This window comes from Salmo salar, chromosome 29 (assembly GCF_965601325.2).
Source record: "Salmo salar chromosome 29, fSalSal1, whole genome shotgun sequence".
In the NCBI taxonomy this organism is placed as follows: domain Eukaryota; kingdom Metazoa; phylum Chordata; class Actinopteri; order Salmoniformes; family Salmonidae; genus Salmo; species Salmo salar.
The window spans coordinates 44865001-44877824 of NC_138319.1; the positions used below are offsets into that span (position 1 = coordinate 44865001).

The 12824-nt window shown below is 39.9% G+C and overlaps 10 non-coding genes across 10 annotated transcripts; all 10 read left to right on the forward strand.

Annotated features, from left to right (window-relative positions):
* The first annotated feature begins 392 nt into the window (after nt 1-392).
* Nucleotides 393-464, forward strand: trnat-cgu (transfer RNA threonine (anticodon CGU)). Its single transcript has one exon. It is a non-coding gene; the product is annotated as a tRNA-Thr (tRNA).
* Nucleotides 465-1603: 1139 nt separating this feature from the next.
* On the forward strand, nt 1604-1675 carry trnaa-cgc (transfer RNA alanine (anticodon CGC)). The gene has a single exon. It is a non-coding gene; the product is annotated as a tRNA-Ala (tRNA).
* Nucleotides 1676-2142: 467 nt separating this feature from the next.
* trnat-cgu (transfer RNA threonine (anticodon CGU)) lies at nt 2143-2214 on the forward strand. Its single transcript has one exon. It is a non-coding gene; the product is annotated as a tRNA-Thr (tRNA).
* Nucleotides 2215-3354: 1140 nt separating this feature from the next.
* On the forward strand, nt 3355-3426 carry trnaa-cgc (transfer RNA alanine (anticodon CGC)). Its single transcript has one exon. It is a non-coding gene; the product is annotated as a tRNA-Ala (tRNA).
* Nucleotides 3427-3893: 467 nt separating this feature from the next.
* trnat-cgu (transfer RNA threonine (anticodon CGU)) lies at nt 3894-3965 on the forward strand. Its single transcript has one exon. It is a non-coding gene; the product is annotated as a tRNA-Thr (tRNA).
* Nucleotides 3966-6857: 2892 nt separating this feature from the next.
* On the forward strand, nt 6858-6929 carry trnaa-cgc (transfer RNA alanine (anticodon CGC)). Its single transcript has one exon. It is a non-coding gene; the product is annotated as a tRNA-Ala (tRNA).
* A 2221-nt stretch (nt 6930-9150) lies between these two features.
* On the forward strand, nt 9151-9222 carry trnat-ugu (transfer RNA threonine (anticodon UGU)). The gene has a single exon. It is a non-coding gene; the product is annotated as a tRNA-Thr (tRNA).
* Nucleotides 9223-10361: 1139 nt separating this feature from the next.
* Nucleotides 10362-10433, forward strand: trnaa-cgc (transfer RNA alanine (anticodon CGC)). The gene has a single exon. It is a non-coding gene; the product is annotated as a tRNA-Ala (tRNA).
* Nucleotides 10434-10904: 471 nt separating this feature from the next.
* trnat-ugu (transfer RNA threonine (anticodon UGU)) lies at nt 10905-10976 on the forward strand. The gene has a single exon. It is a non-coding gene; the product is annotated as a tRNA-Thr (tRNA).
* Nucleotides 10977-12114: 1138 nt separating this feature from the next.
* On the forward strand, nt 12115-12186 carry trnaa-cgc (transfer RNA alanine (anticodon CGC)). Its single transcript has one exon. It is a non-coding gene; the product is annotated as a tRNA-Ala (tRNA).
* Nucleotides 12187-12824: the final 638 nt, after the last annotated feature.

Sequence of the window (12824 nt, forward strand, 5' to 3'; positions counted from 1 at the left end):
AATAATTTGGTCTTGTAATCTGAAGAACATCCCTTCAATCCCTGTTCGTACAATTATAGAACAGAAGTGGCATGATTGCCATCTTTTATGGCGTCATTTTCAAAAACTGAAGTTCATGGGTTCGATCCCAGTCTGTACCTGGTTTAAGAATTGCTGCTATCATTTCATTGTAGTTTCAATGGAGTGGAGTATATAAAAAGTACATTGTATTGATATTGCATTTTATCTGCAAATGAAATGGGATGGAAGCTCAGAGGGGGAGTGCATGCAAAATATGGATGAGGTCCTCGGTTCAATCCCAAGATTCTCCACTGAGTTTATTTGTGTGCCAAATTCACATTTACACAACTACTACTTTCCAGAATGTTGATATATCATTAACAGCGTAGAGTGGCATGGTGGCCAAGTGGTAAGGCGTCAGTCTCGTAAACCGAAGATCATGGGTTCAAATCCCATCCGTGCCTTTATGACAGACATCTGATATCATGGACCTGTGTTTTTATTGGAGGACTTTGCAGAAAAAGCAAGTTGTGTCAATATGGCAACACAGTTATTATAGTAAGGCATGTATCTCTATGGTAGAGCCAGTACTTTACATGTATGCGGTCCAACGTTAATCCCCAACTTCTCTGTTGACTGTATTTACTTGTTAAATTAGCTTTTGCACAACTCCCACTTTCCAGAATGTTGACATTCTAAGAAGGAAATAGATATGCTAAATCATCTGTTTCTGTAAACTGAAGCACATGGGTTCAATCCTTGTTCGACGTTTATGGAAGATAGCTGATATTATGTAAATGTACTTTCATTAGAACAGTGTAAAGAAAAGGTAAATTGTATTGATATGACCACTGCGACCTGTATGCTCTAGTCGGCTGGCCCTCGCTACCTATTCGTCACCAGACCCACTGGCTCCAGGTCATCTATAAGTCTATGCTAGGTAAAGCTTCGTCTTATCTCAGCTCACTGGTCACGATAACAACACCCACCCGTAGCACGCGCTCCAGCAGGTATATCTCACTGGTCATCCTCAAAGCCAACACCTCCTTTGGCCACCTTTCCTTCCAGTTCTCTGCTGCCAATGACTGGAACGAATTGCAAAAATCGCTGAAGCTGGACACTTATATTTCCCTTACTAACTTTAAACATCAGCTATCTGAGCAGCTAACCGATCGCTGCAGCTGTATATAGGCCATCTGTAAATAGCCCACCCAATCTACCTACCTCATCCCCATATTGTTTTTATTTACTTTCTGCTCTTTTGCACACCAGTATTTCTACTTGCACATCATCATCTGCTCATCTATCACTCCAGTGTTAATTTGCTAAATTGTAATTACTTCGCTACTATGGCCTATTTATTGCCTTACCTCCTCACGCCATTTGCACACACTGAATATAGACTTTCTTTTTTTCTATTGTGTTATTGACAGTATTCTTGTTTATTCCATTTGTAACTCTGTGTTGTTGTTTGTGTCGCACTGCTTTGCTTTATCTTGGCCAGGTCGCAGTTCTCAATGAGAACTTGTTCTCCACTAGTTTACCTGGTTAAATAAAGGTGAAATAAAATAAAATAAGAAACATTTTTTATCTTTCCCAGAAAGGGGATGTAGCTCAGTGGTAGAGCGCTTGCTTCGCATGTATGAGGTCCTGGGTTCAATCCCCAGCTTCTCCATTTAAAATTTTTGCATTGACCCAACTCCTACTTTACAGAATGTTGAAATTCTAAGCAGGAAACAGAGATGTGCTAAATAATTTGGTCTTGTAATCTGAAGAACATCCCTTCAATCCCTGTTCGTACAATTATAGAACAGAAGTGGCATGATTGCCATCTTTTATGGCGTCATTTTCAAAAACTGAAGTTCATGGGTTCGATCCCAGTCTGTACCTGGTTTAAGAATTGCTGCTATCATTTCATTGTAGTTTCAATGGAGTGGAGTATATAAAAAGTACATTGTATTGATATTGCATTTTATCTGCAAATGAAATGGGATGGAAGCTCAGAGGGGGAGTGCATGCAAAATATGGATGAGGTCCTCGGTTCAATCCCAAGATTCTCCACTGAGTTTATTTGTGTGCCAAATTCACATTTACACAACTACTACTTTCCAGAATGTTGATATATCATTAACAGCGTAGAGTGGCATGCTGGCCAAGTGGTAAGGTGTCAGTCTCGTAAACCGAAGATCATGGGTTCAAATCCCATCCGTGCCTTTATGACAGACATCTGATATCATGGACCTGTGTTTTTATTGGAGGACTTTGCAGAAAAAGCAAGTTGTGTCAATATGGCAACACAGTTATTATAGTAAGGGGATGTATCTCTATGGTAGAGCCAGTACTTTACATGTATGCGGTCCAACGTTAATCCCCAACTTCTCTGTTGACTGTATTTACTTGTTAAATTAGATTTTGCACAACTCCCACTTTCCAGAATGTTGACATTCTAAGAAGGAAATAGATATGCTAAATCATCTGTTTCTGTAAACTGAAGCACATGGGTTCAATCCTTGTTCGACGTTTATGGAAGATAGCTGATATTATGTAAATGTACTTTCATTAGAACAGTGTAAAGAAAAGGTAAATTGTATTGATATGACTACTGCGACCTGTATGGTCTAGTCGGCAGGCCCTCGCTACCTATTCGTCACCAGACCCACTGGCTCCAGGTCATCTATAAGTCTATGCTAGGTAAAGCTTCGTCTTATCTCAGCTCACTGGTCACGATAACAACACCCACCCGTAGCACGCGCTCCAGCAGGTATATCTCACTGGTCATCCTCAAAGCCAACACCTCCTTTGGCCACCTTTCCTTCCAGTTCTCTGCCGCCAATGACTGGAACGAATTGCAAAAATCGCTGAAGCTGGACACTTATATTTCCCTTACTAACTTTAAACATCAGCTATCTGAGCAGCTAACCGATCGCTGCAGCTGTATATAGGCCATCTGTAAATAGCCCACCCAATCTACCTACCTCATCCCCATATTGTTTTTATTTACTTTCTGCTCTTTTGCACACCAGTATTTCTACTTGCACATCATCATCTGCTCATCTATCACTCCAGTGTTAATTTGCTAAATTGTAATTACTTCGCTACTATGGCCTATTTATTGCCTTACCTCCTCACGCCATTTGCACACACTGAATATAGACTTTCTTTTTTTCTATTGTGTTATTGACTGTATTCTTGTTTATTCCATTTGTAACTCTGTGTTGTTGTTTGTGTCGCACTGCTTTGCTTTATCTTGGCCAGGTCGCAGTTCTCAATGAGAACTTGTTCTCCACTAGTTTACCTGGTTAAATAAAGGTGAAATAAAATAAAATAAGAAACATTTTTTATCTTTCCCAGAAAGGGGATGTAGCTCAGTGGTAGAGCGCTTGCTTCGCATGTATGAGGTCCTGGGTTCAATCCCCAGCTTCTCCATTTAAAATTTTTGCATTGACCCAACTCCTACTTTACAGAATGTTGAAATTCTAAGCAGGAAACAGAGATGTGCTAAATAATTTGGTCTTGTAATCTGAAGAACATCCCTTCAATCCCTGTTCGTACAATTATAGAACAGAAGTGGCATGATTGCCATCTTTTATGGCGTCATTTTCAAAAACTGAAGTTCATGGGTTCGATCCCAGTCTGTACCTGGTTTAAGAATTGCTGCTATCATTTCATTGTAGTTTCAATGGAGTGGAGTATATAAAAAGTACATTGTATTGATATTGCATTTTATCTGCAAATGAAATGGGATGGAAGCTCAGAGGGGGAGTGCATGCAAAATATGTATGAGGTCCTCGGTTCAATCCCAAGATTCTCCACTGAGTTTATTTGTGTGCCAAATTCACATTTACACAACTACTACTTTCCAGAATGTTGATATATCATTAACAGCGTAGAGTGGCATGGTGGCCAAGTGGTAAGGTGTCAGTCTCGTAAACCGAAGATCATGGGTTCAAATCCCATCCGTACCTTTATGACAGACATCTGATATCATGGACCTGTGTTTTTATTGGAGGACTTTGCAGAAAAAGCAAGTTGTGTCAATATGGCAACACAGTTATTATAGTAAGGGGATGTATCTCTATGGTAGAGCCAGTACTTTACATGTATGCGGTCCAACGTTAATCCCCAACTTCTCTGTTGACTGTATTTACTTGTTAAATTAGCTTTTGCACAACTTCCACTTTCCAGAATGTTGACATTCTAAGAAGGAAATAGATATGCTAAATCATCTGTTTCTGTAAACTGAAGCACATGGGTTCAATCCTTGTTCGACGTTTATGGAAGATAGCTGATATTATGTAAATGTACTTTCATTAGAACAGTGTAAAGAAAAGGTCAATTGTATTGATATGACCACTGCGACCTGTATGGTCTAGTCGGCTGGCCCTCGCTACCTATTCGTCACCAGACCCACTGGCTCCAGGTCATCTATAAGTCTATGCTAGGTAAAGCTCCGCCTTATCTCAACTCACTGGTCACGATAACAACACCCACCCGTAGCACTCGCTCCAGCAGGTATATCTCACTGGTCATCCTCAAAGCCAACACCTCCTTTGGCCATCTTTCCTTCCAGTTCTCTGCTGCCAATGACTGGAACGAATTGCAAAAATCGCTGAAGCTGGACACTTATATTTCCCTTACTAACTTTAAACATCAGCTATCTGAGCAGCTAACCGATCGCTGCAGCTGTATATAGGCCATCTGTAAATAGCCCACCCAATCTACCTACCTCATCCCCATATTGTTTTTATTTACTTTCTGCTCTTTTGCACACCAGTATTTCTACTTGCACATCATCATCTGCTCATCTATCACTCCAGTGTTAATTTGCTAAATTGTAATTACTTCGCTACTATGGCCTATTTATTGCCTTACCTCCTCACGCCATTTGCACACACTGTATATAGACTTTCTTTTTTTCTATTGTGTTATTGACTGTATGCTTGTTTATTCCATTTGTAACTCTGTGTTGTTGTTTGTGTCGCACTGCTTTGCTTTATCTTGGCCAGGTCGCAGTTCTCAATGAGAACTTGTTCTCCACTTGCTTACCTGGTTAAATAAAGGTGAAATAAAATAAAATAAGAAACATTTTTTATCTCTCCCAGAACGGGGATGTAGCTCAGTGGTAGAGCGCATGCTTTGCATGTATGAGGTCCTGGGTTCAATCCCCAGCTTCTCAATTTAAAATTATTGCATTGACCCAACTCCTACTTTACAGAATGTTGTAATTCTAAGCAGGAAACAGAGATGTGCTAAATAATTTGGTTTTGTAATCTGAAGAACATCCCTTCAATCCCTGTTCGTACAATTATAGAACAGAAGTGGCATGATTGCCATCTTTTATGGCGTCATTTTCAAAAACTGAAGTTTATGGGTTCGATCCCAGTCTGTACCTGGTTTAAGAATTGCTGCTATCATTTCCTTGTAGTTTCAATGGATTGGTGTATATAAAAAGTACATTGTATTGATATTGCATTTTATCTGCAAATGAAATGGGATGGAAGCTCAGAGGGGGAGTGCATGCAAAATATGGATGAGGTCCTCGGTTCAATCCCAAGATTCTCCACTGAGTGTATTTGCGTGCCAAATTCACATTTACACAACTACTACTTTCCTGAATGTTGATATATAATTCAGAAGGTAGAGTGGCATGGTTGCCAAGTGGTAAGGCGTTGGTCTTGTAAACCGAAGATCATGGGTTCAAATCCCTTCTGTCCCTTTATGAAAGACATCTGATATCAACGACCTGTGCATTAATTGGAGGACTTTGCAGAAAATGAAGTTGTATCAATATTGCAACACAGCTATTATAGTAAGTGGATGAATCTCTATGGTAGAGCCAGTACTTTACATGAATGCGGTCCAACGTTCATCCCCAACTTCTCTGTTGAGTGTAATTAGTTGTTAAATTAGCTTTTGCACAACTCCCACTTTCCAGAATGTTGACATTCTAAGAAGGAAATAGATATGCTAAATCATCTGTTTCTGTAAACTGAAGCACATGGGTTCAATCCTTGTTTGACGTTTATGGAAGATAGCTGATATTATAGAAATGTACTTTCATTAGAACAGTGTAAAGAAAAGGTAAATTGTATTGATATGACCACTGCGACCTGTATGCTCTAGTCGGCTGGCCCTTGCTACCTATTCGTCACCAGACCCACTGGCTCCAGGTCATCTATAAGTCTATGCTAGGTAAAGCTCCGCCTTATCTCAACTCACTGGTCACGATAAAAACACCCACCCGTAGCACTCGCTCCAGCAGATATATCTCACTGGTCATCCCCAAAGCCAACACCTCCTTTGGCTGCCTTTCCTTCCAGTTCTCTGCTGCCAATGACTGGAACGAATTGCAAAAATCGCTGAACCTGGACACTTATATTTCCCTCACTAACTTTAAACATCAGCTATCTGAGCAGCTAACCGATCGCTGCAGCTGTACATAGGCCATCTGTAAATTGCCCACCCAATCTACCTACCTCATCCCCAAATTGTTTTTATTTACTTTCTGCTCTTTTGCACACCAGTATTTGTACTTGCACATCATCATCTGCTCATCTGTCACTCCAGTGTTAATTTGCTAAATTGTAATTACCTCACTACCATGGCCTATTTATTACCTTATACCTCCTCATGCCATTTGCACACACTGAATATAGACTTTATTTTTTTCTATTGTGTTATTGACTGTACGCTTGTTTATTCCATTTTTAACTCTATGTTGTGGTTTATGTCGCACTGCTTTGCTTTATCTTGGCCAGGTTGCAGTTCTCAATGAGAACTTGTTCTCCACTAGCTTACCTGGTTAAATAAAGGTGAAATAAAATAAAATAAGATACATTTTTAATCTTTCCCAGAACGGGGATGTAGCTCAGTGGTAGAGCGCATGCTTCGCATGTATGAGATCCTGGGTTCAATCCCCAGCATCTCCATTTAAAATTACTGCATTGACCCAACCAACTCCTACTTTACAGAATGTTGTAATTCTAAGCAGGAAACAGAGATGTGCTAAATAATTTGCTTTTGTAATCTGAAGAACATTCCTTCAATCCCTGTTCGTACAATTATAGAACAGAAGTGGCATGATTGCCATCTTTTATGGCGTCATTTTCAAAAACTGAAGTTTATGGGTTCGATCCCAGTCTGTACCTGGTTTAAGAATTGCTGCTATCATTTCCTTGTAGTTTCAATGGAGTGGTGTATATAAAAAGTACATTGTATTGATATTGCATTTTATCTGCAAATGAAATGGGATGGAAGCTCAGAGGGGGAGTGCATGCAAAATATGTATGAGGTCCTCGGTTCAATCCCAAGATTCTCCACTGAGTTTATTTGTGGGCCAAATTCACATTTACACAACTACTACTTTCCTGATTGTTGATATATAATACAGAGTGTAGACTGGCATGGTGACCAAGTGGTAAGGCGTTGGTCTTGTAAACTGAAGATCATGGGTTCAAATCCCTTCTGTGCCTTTATGAAAGACATCTGATATCATAGACCTGTGCTTTACTTGGAGGACTTTGCAGAAAATCAAGTTGTATCAATATTGCAACACAGCTATTATAGTAAGGGGATGTATCTCTATGGTAGAGCCAGTACTTTACATGAATGCGGTCCAACGTTAATCCCCAACGTCTCTGTTGAGTGTAATTAGTTGTTAAATTAGCTTTTGCACAACTCCCACTTTCCAGAATGTTGACATTCTAAGAAGGAAATAGATATGCTAAATCATCTGTTTCTGTAAACTGAAGCACATGGGTTCAATCCTTGTTTGACGTTTATGGAAGATAGCTGATATTATAGAAATGTACTTTCATTAGAACAGTGTAAAGAAAAGGTAAATTGTATTGATATGACCACTGCGACCTGTATGCTCTAGTCGGCTGGCCCTCGCTACCTATTCGTCACCAGACCCACTGGCTCCAGGTCATCTATAAGTCTATGCTAGGTAAAGCTCCGCCTTATCTCAACTCACTGGTCACGATAAAAACACCCACCCGTAGCACTCGCTCCAGCAGATATATCTCACTGGTCATCCCCAAAGCCAACACCTCCTTTGGCTGCCTTTCCTTCCAGTTCTCTGCTGCCAATGACTGGAACGAATTGCAAAAATCGCTGAACCTGGACACTTATATTTCCCTCACTAACTTTAAACATCAGCTATCTGAGCAGCTAACCGATCGCTGCAGCTGTACATAGGCCATCTGTAAATAGCCCACCCAATCTACCTACCTCATCCCCATATTGTTTTTATTTACTTTCTGCTCTTTTGCACACCAGTATTTGTACTTGCACATCATCATCTGCTCATCTGTCACTCCAGTGTTAATTTGCTAAATTGTAATTACCTCACTACCATGGCCTATTTATTACCTTACCTCCTCATGCCATTTGCACACACTGAATATAGACTTTCTTTTTTTCTATTGTGTTATTGACTGTACGCTTGTTTATTCCATTTGTAACGCTATGTTGTTGTTTGTGTCGCACTGCTTTGCTTTATCTTGGCCAGGTTGCAGTTCTCAATGAGAACTTGTTCTCCACTAGCTTACCTGGTTAAATAAAGGTGAAATAAAATAAAATAAGATACATTTTTAATGTTTCCCAGAACGGGGATCTAGCTCAGTGGTTGAGCGAATGCTTTGCATGTATGAGGTCCTGCGTTCAATCCCCAGCTTCTCCATTTAAAATTATTGCATTGACCAAACTCCTACTTTACAGAATGTTGTAATTCTAAGCAGGAAACAGAGATGTGCTAAATAATTTGGTTTTGTAATCTGAAGAACATTCCTTCAATCCCTGTTCGTACAATTATAGAACAGAAGTTGCATGATTGCCATCTTTTATGGCGTCATTTTCAAAAACTGAAGTTTATGGGTTCGATCCCAGTCTGTACCTGGTTTAAGAATTGCTGCTATCATTTCCTTGTAGTTTCAATGGAGTGGTGTACATAAAAAGTACATTGTATTGATATTGCATTTTATCTGCAAATGAAATGGGATGGAAGCACAGAGGGGGAGTGCATGCAAAATATGTATGAGGTCCTCGGTTCAATCCCAAGATTCTCCACTGAGTTTATTTGTGTGCCAAATTCACATTTACACAACTACTACTTTCCTGAATGTTGATATATAATACAGAGCATAGAGTGGCATGGTGGCCAAGTGGTAAGGCGTTGGTCTTGTAAACTGAAGATCATGGGTTCAAATCCCTTCTGTGCCTTTATGAAAGACGTCTGATATCATAGACCTGTGCTTTACTTGGAAGACTTTGCAGAAAATCAAGTTGTATCAATATTGCAACACAGCTATTATAGTAAGGGGATGAATCTCTATGTTAGAGCCAGTACTTTACATGAATGCGGTCCAACGTTAATCCCCAACTTCTCTGTTGAGTGTAATTAGTTGTTAAATTAGCTTTTGCACAACTCCCACTTTCCAGAATGTTGACATTCTAAGAAGGAAATAGATATGCTAAATCATCTGTTTCTGTAAACTGAAGCACATGGGTTCAAGCCTTGTTTGACGTTTATGGAAGATAGCTGATATTATGGAAATGTACTTTCATTAGAACAGTGTAAAGAAAAGGTAAATTGTATTGATATGACCACTGCGACCTGTATGCTCTAGTCGGCTGGCCCTCGCTACCTATTCGTCACCAGACCCACTGGCTCCAGGTCATCTATAAGTCTATGCTAGGTAAAGCTCCGCCTTATCTCAACTCACTGGTCACGATAAAAACACCCACCCGTAGCACTCGCTCCAGCAGATATATCTCACTGGTCATCCCCAAAGCCAACACCTCCTTTGGCTGCCTTTCCTTCCAGTTCTCTGCTGCCAATGACTGGAACGAATTGCAAAAATCGCTGAACCTGGACACTTATATTTCCCTCACTAACTTTAAACATCAGCTATCTGAGCAGCTAACCGATCGCTGCAGCTGTACATAGGCCATCTGTAAATAGCCCACCCAATCTACCTACCTCATCCCCATATTGTTTTTATTTACTTTCTGCTCTTTTGCACATCAGTATTTGTACTTGCACATCATCATCTGCTCATCTATCACTCCAGTGTTAATTTGCTAAATTGTAATTACCTCACTACCATGGCCTATTTATTACCTTACCTCCTCATGCCATTTGCACACACTGAATATAGACTTTCTTTTTTTCTATTGTGTTATTGACTGTACGCTTGTTTATTCCATTTGTAACTCTATGTTGTTGTTTGTGTCGCACTGCTTTGCTTTATCTTGGCCAGGTTGCAGTTCTCAATGAGAACTTGTTCTCCACTAGCTTACCTGGTTAAATAAAGGTGAAATAAAATAAAATAAGATACATTTTTAATCTTTCCCAGAACGGGGATGTAGCTCAGTGGCAGAGCGCATGCTTCGCATGTATGAGGTCCTGGGTTCAATCCCCAGCATCTCCATTTAAAATTACTGCATTGACCCAACCAACTCCTACTTTACAGAATGTTGTAATTCTAAGCAGGAAACAGAGACGTGCTAAATAATTTGGTTTTGTAATCTGAAGAACATTCCTTCAATCCCTGTTCGTACAATTATAGAACAGAAGTGGCATGATTGCCATCTTTTATGGCGTCATTTTCAAAAACTGAAGTTTATGGGTTCGATCCCAGTCTGTACCTGGTTTAAGAATTGCTGCTATCATTTCCTTGTAGTTTCAATGGAGTGGTGTATATAAAAAGTACATTGTATTGATATTGCATTTTATCTGCAAATGAAATGGGATGGAAGCTCAGAGGGGGAGTGCATGCAAAATATGTATGAGGTCCTCGGTTCAATCCCAAGATTCTCCACTGAGTTTATTTGCGTGCCAAATTCACATTTACACAACTACTACTTTCCTGAATGTTGATATATAATTCAGAACGTAGAGTGGCATGGTGGCCAAGTGGTAAGGCGTTGGTCTTGTAAACCGAAGATCATGGGTTCAAATCCCTTCTGTGCCTTTATGAAAGACATCTGATATCATGGACCTGTGCATTAATTGGAGGACTTTGCAGAAAATCAAGTTGTATCAATATTGCAACACAGCTATGATAGTAAGTGGATGAATCTCTATGGTAGAGCCAGTACTTTACATGAATGCGGTCCAACGTTAATCCCCAACTTCTATGTTGAGTGTAATTAGTTGTTAAATTAGCTTTTGTACAACTCCCACTTTCCAGAATGTTGACATTCTAAGAAGGAAATAGATATGCTAAATCATCTGTTTCTGTAAACTGAAGCACATGGGTTCATCCTTGTTTGACGTTTATGGAAGATAGCTGATATTATGGAAATGTACTTTCATTAGAACAGTGTAAAGAAAAGGTCAATTGTATTGATATGACCACTGCGACCTGTATGCTCTAGTCGGCTGGCCCTCGCTACCTATTCGTCACCAGACCCACTGGCTCCAGGTCATCTATAAGTCTATGCTAGGTAAAGCTCCGCCTTATCTCAACTCACTGGTCACGATAAAAACACCCACCCGTAGCACTCGCTCCAGCAGATATATCTCACTGGTCATCCCCAAAGCCAACACCTCCTTTGGCTGCCTTTCCTTCCAGTTCTCTGCTGCCAATGACTGGAACGAATTGCAAAAATCGCTGAACCTGGACACTTATATTTCCCTCACTAACTTTAAACATCAGCTATCTGAGCAGCTAACCGATCGCTGCAGCTGTACATAGGCCATCTGTAAATAGCCCACCCAATCTACCTACCTCATCCCCATATTGTTTTTATTTACTTTCTGCTCTTTTGCACACCAGTATTTGTACTTGCACATCATCATCTGCTCATCTATCACTCCAGTGTTAATTTGCTAAATTGTAATTACCTCACTACCATGGCCTATTTATTACCTTACCTCCTCATGTCATTTGCACACACTGAATATAGACTTTCTTTTTTTCTATTGTGTTATTGACTGTACGCTTGTTTATTCCATTTGTAACTCTATGTTGTTGTTTGTGTCGCACTGCTTTGCTTTATCTTGGCCAGGTTGCAGTTCTCAATGAGAACTTGTTCTCCACTTGCTTACCTGGTTAAATAAAGGTGAAATAAAATAAAATAAGATACATTTTTAATCTTTCCCAGAACGGGGATGTAGCTCAGTGGTAGAGCGCATGCTTCGCATGTATGAGGTCCTGGGTTCAATCCCCAGCATCTCAATTTAAAATTACTGCATTGACCCAACTCCTATTTTACAGAATGTTGTAATTCTAAGCAGGAAACAGAGACGTGCTAAATAATTTGGTTTTGTAATCTGAAGAACATTCCTTCAATCCCTGTTCGTACAATTATAGAACAGAAGTGGCATGATTGCCATCTTTTATGGCGTCATTTTCAAAAACTGAAGTTTATGGGTTCGATCCTAGTCTGTACCTGGTTTAAGAATTGCTGCTATCATTTCCTTGTAGTTTCAATGGAGTGGTGTATATAAAAAGTACATTGTATTGATATTGCATTTTATCTGCAAATGAAATGGGATGGAATCTCAGAGGGGGAGTGCATGCAAAATATGTATGAGGTCCTCGGTTCAATCCCAAGATTCTCCACTGAGTTTATTTGTGTGCCAAATTCACATTTACACAACTACTACTTTCCAGAATGTTGATAAATAAGTTACACCTTAGAGTGGCATGGTGGCCAAGTGGCAAGGTGTCGGTCTCGTAAACCGACACCGACTTTAATTGGAGGACTTTGCAGAAAAAGCAAGTTGTGTCAATATGGCAACACAGTTATTATAGTAAGGGGATGTATCTCTATGGTACAGCCAGAACTTTACATGTATGCGGTCCAACGTTAAT